The following is a 4,585-nucleotide window of genomic DNA, read 5'->3' as shown; positions in this document are numbered from 1 at the left end:
CCACACTGGGGAACGGCCCTACAAATGTGGGGAATGTGGGAAGGGATTCATGACGATCTTTAATCTGATGCAGCATGTGCTGGTCCACACTGGGGAAAAGCCCTATGAATGTGGGGAATGCGGAAAGAGCTTCCGCCAGCGCTCCAACCTGATCCGGCACCAGGTGATCCACACAGGGGAACGGCCCTACACCTGCTTGGAATGTGGGAAGAGCTTTGGGTGGAGCTCTGCCCTGAAATACCACCAGCGCATCCACACCGGGGAGAGGCCCTACGAGTGTCCCAAGTGTGGGAAGAGGTTTCAGACCAGCTCAAATCTCCTCCTACACGAGCGGATTCACACAGAGGAGAGGCCCTTCCGCTGCCCCGACTGCGGGAAGGGATTCAAGCACAACTCCACCCTCACTGCCCACCGGCGCATCCACACTGGGGAGAGGCCCTACGAGTGTCCTGAGTGTGGGAAGAGCTTTTCTGACAGATCAACCTTTACCAGACACCAACGGAGTCGCCACTAAGGGAAGCCCTGTGAGTGCCCCGAGTGTGGGAAGAGCTTCGTGCTCTGCTCCAGCTCCATCTCCCATGGGAGGATCGGTGTTGGATGATCCCCAGTGACCCCCGTTGGGCAGAGCCCTGGTGATCCGTGGTCCTGGTGATCCCTGTTGGGTGGAAGGAAGGGGTTGGAGAGATTTCTCTCCCTTTTCCTTGTCCCGCTGTGATTTGGTTGGTAATAAATTCCCTCGCTGTGCCCAGGCTGGCTCTGTTGTTCCCGTGCCGGTGCTCGGGGCGGGATCTCTCCTGTTCCTTCTCTCAACTCCCGGGCCTCTCCTCAGCCAATCGGAGAATGCGATGAAGAAGATTCAGCCAATGACAGAGAGCAGCTGTGATGACTCACCGGTTGCCGGGCAGACCCGCAGCACCCAGTGTTCCCCACCTGGACCCCACCCTCCCCGCCCAGTCACGATCCCCCCGCGGGGTCCCCCCGAGTCCCTCCCCAGTCTCACCCCACAATAAAGGGGACTGCGGAAACTGGGAAACTTTACTGGGAGCACTGGGCGCAGCCGGGCTCCCAGCGGGGCTGAGGAGAACACACGACACCCCCAAAATCAGTGTGGGATCGGAGCAGGGGGTCCTGGCTGCGTCGGAGGCCACAGGGCGGGGCTGAAGCCTCTGCTGGCTCAGTAGAGCAGAGAAAAGGGGGTGACACCCGGTTGGGGGCCTCAGGGGGAGCACATACGCTCCGGGACACCTCCCCCCCCATCTTCTTTCACAGGTCGAAGCCGAGCCCCAGCACCAGGAAGACGAAGCCAAACACGGAGCCCCCGATCCCCATCAGCACCTTGCTGCGGGCGGTGTCTGGTGGCATCTCTGGGGGTCTACAGGGGTCAGGAACCCCCAAAACCTGTCATGGACACCCCGAGACCCTCCAAGCACCCTCCCAATCCCCCCTAGCCCACCCAGGGCCCCCTTTAACCTCCTCCTAATATCTTTCCAGCCTCTCCAGGACCCACCAAAGCCCCTCCTGTCCCTCTCAGGGTCTCACAGCCCCCTCCTACTTTCCCCCCACTACTCCGGGACCCCCAAAACCTTTTCCAGTCCCTTCCCAGCCCCTCCGGGACTCACCAAGCACCCTTCCACTCTCTTTCCAGTACAACTAACGTCATTCCAACTCCTGCTTTTCCATCCCCAGTCTCCTTTCATCCCCTCCAGACTCACTCAAGCACTCTCCCAGTTACACTCAGCATCCCCACACTCCTTCCCAGTTACATCCAGCACCTCCAAACTCCCTCCCAGTGCCCACCAGCACCTCCGCAACTCCATAACCCCCTCCCCAGCATCCTTCAAATCCCTTCCCAGCCCTTCCAGACCCCGAGGCCCTCTCCCCATTTAGACCAGGCTCTCTCCAACTCCCTCCCAGTTACTCCCAGCACATCCCAGTGCCTCCCCCGTACCGAAGTGCTGTCTCAGCGGCTACTCCAGGTTGACGTGCTCCACCTGGCGGGTGTAGTTGACCCCAAGCCAGGGGTGGTTTCCAGAAGCACCAGGAGCTGGTGGGTCCATTCGCCGTTGGCGACCACGTCGGTGGCAACCACGTGCTCCGGGAGCTCCTGCTGGCCCTGGAACCATCTCATGGATGTGGGCAGAGTAGAAGTACATCACGGAGCAGAACAGGCGGCCTGGGCCGGGCTGGGAGTTCGAGGGCACCAGCGAGATGGAGACACTGGGGGGCACTGGGAGAGAGTGGGGACGCACTGGGATCAGCTTGGGGGAACTGGCAGAGAGAGGGGAGGGGTGGTGTGGAACTGAGAAGGACTGGGAATGGGCTAGGAGAGACTGGAAATAGACTGGGAGGGACTAGGAATGGACTGGGAATACACTGGGGGCGGACTGGGAGAGACAGGAATGGATTGAGAGGGAACTGGGAGAGTGGGTAGAGGTCTGAGTTTGAAATGAGAATGAACTGAGATCAGACTCGGAATGGACTGGGAATGGGCTGAGAAGGTGCGGGAGGGACTGGGGCCTCACTGGGGGGTACTGGGGCAGCACTGGGAGGATCTGGGGGAAAAGCGCCCGGCCCTGGGAGGCCGAGTCCAGCGCGGGGCACTCGGCGCTGCGGATCTGCCTGGCAACTGATGAGTCACCAGAGAGCCGCGCTCTGATTGGCTGAGAGGCGTCAGTTCCAACCATGCATGAGACAGACACGCGGGGGGGCACCAGGATGGACTGGGAGAGCCACGGGGGCCACTGGGAGGGATGGGAGGCCCCGGGAATCGGCACATGCACGCCAGGGGCTCTGGGGTGATTCCCAGGGAGGTTTTGAGGGGCTCCAGGGTCATTGCCAGGGCAGGGCCCGAGGGGACACGCTCTGCCCCACGCTCACGTCTGCGCTCCACGAGGAACGGGGCGTACAAGTCGTAGTTGCACCTGCAGGACGTGTCCATCTGAGCCCGATAATACTCCAGTAATTCCGGGTCGCTGTTTCGGTACTGGGCCAGTTGTTGCCCATGCGGGGTGTCCCCTACGTAAAGCCCCATATCGCTGTCGAAGTGTGCGAGCTGCTCCCGGTTGTAAATGTGCCTCAGCACGAACCTCACCTTCTCCGTGCCGTTAATGAAGTGACACTCGCACTTTCCCATCCTCTGGAACACCGCTGTGTGTGCAGGATCCCCACCCCGCACCCCCTGTGCCCCACGGCCGCCATGGGACCCTCCTGCCCGCGCTCCCACTTCCTCTTTCCCACCCTTCCCCCAATTTCCTCTCCCCTCCCACCTCCAGCCGCTTCCCAAATCACTTTTGGTGTCCCATTCCTTCCACTTTCCCACCCATTTCTCCCAATTCCCAACCCTCTCCCGCTCAATTTTGAGGTCCCACCCTCCCCTTTTCCCCACTTTCCCACCCTCTCCCACCTCTTCCTCACCTTCCCCCAATCCTCAGCCCCTCCCGCTCGTCCTTTGGGGGGTCTCCTCCTCCTCCTCCTCCCCCTTCCATTTCGGGCTCCCACTGCCCCCTTTTCCCCCTTCTCCCCTCCCGCTCACCCGAGAGCTCCGCGCCCGCACCAGGGGGGGCTCCCAGCACCACCAGTAGGGCCCCAGCTGCCGTCACTCGCCCCGTGGCCAGCGCCCAGCCGGTGCCGCCAGCCCCACAGCAGCCGCTGGGGCTGCACTGGGAGCACCAGGCCGGAGCAGGGCCGGGCTCAGCAGCGCCGCGCGCTCTGATTGGCTGAGAGCACTTTTGGGGACCCGTTTTTCTGAGGCTGCCCCTGGCAACTGATGAGTCATCAACTCTTCGCACTTTGATTTGCCGCAGCGCGCTCCGGCTGCTTTTGGATCGCAGCCCCGGGTGGGGTTTCTTTGCGGAGGGGGAACCGTGGGACGCTGGGCAGGTGGGAGCTCAGGTGTGCCCAGAAATGTGTGCCCAGGTGGGTGCGGGATCTCAGGGTGCCCATGGCGAGGGCTGGCCCGATGCCAGGCACCCCCCAAAGCCGCTCTGTCCCTGCCCTCGGCAGCCGCACAGGGGACAAAAAATGGAACCGAGGGTTCCTGGGTGGGGATAAGGACCGGGAGAGATCCCTCAGCAAACTCCGGCACGGGAACAACAGACCCAGCCTGGGCACAGCGAGGGAATTTATTACCAACCAAATCACAGCAACATAAAGAGGAGGGAAAGAAATCTCTCCAATAGCTTCCTCCCACCCAACGGGGATCACCAGGACCACGGATCACCAGGGCTCTGCCCAACGGGGATCACTGGGGATCATCCAACACCGATCCTCCCATGGGGGATGGAGCTGGAGCAGAGCACGAAGCTCTTCCCACACTCGGGGCACTCACAGGGCTTCCCTTAGTGGTGACTCCGTTCGTGTCGGGTCAAGTGAGAGCTCCGGGTCCCTTCGTGTCTCCATCATTCGATCTGGCCTCTCCTTGGAGTGGATGTGCTGATGGGTGATGAGCTCAGAATTCCACATTCCAGGTTTTCCCACATTCCAGGCCGTTCCCTGGTGTGGATCTAGCAGTGCTTGGTGAGGTTGGAGCTCCAGCTGAAGCTCTTCCCACATTTCCCACACCCATAGGGTCATTCCCCAGTGTGGA

General features: G+C 61.4%; 1 pseudogene; it reads right to left on the bottom strand.

Moving 5' to 3' along the window:
- Window positions 1–1,022: 1,022 nt before the first annotated feature.
- Window positions 1,023–3,139, bottom strand: LOC148218046 (class II histocompatibility antigen, B-L beta chain-like; annotated as a pseudogene).
- Between the last annotated feature and the right edge of the window lie 1,446 nt (window positions 3,140–4,585).

The sequence above is a fragment of the Sturnus vulgaris genome, unplaced genomic scaffold, assembly GCF_052056855.1.
Source record: "Sturnus vulgaris isolate bStuVul1 unplaced genomic scaffold, bStuVul1.hap1 Scaffold_195, whole genome shotgun sequence".
In the NCBI taxonomy this organism is placed as follows: Eukaryota; Metazoa; Chordata; class Aves; order Passeriformes; family Sturnidae; genus Sturnus; species Sturnus vulgaris.
This window is presented reverse-complemented; position numbering and strand designations above follow the sequence as displayed.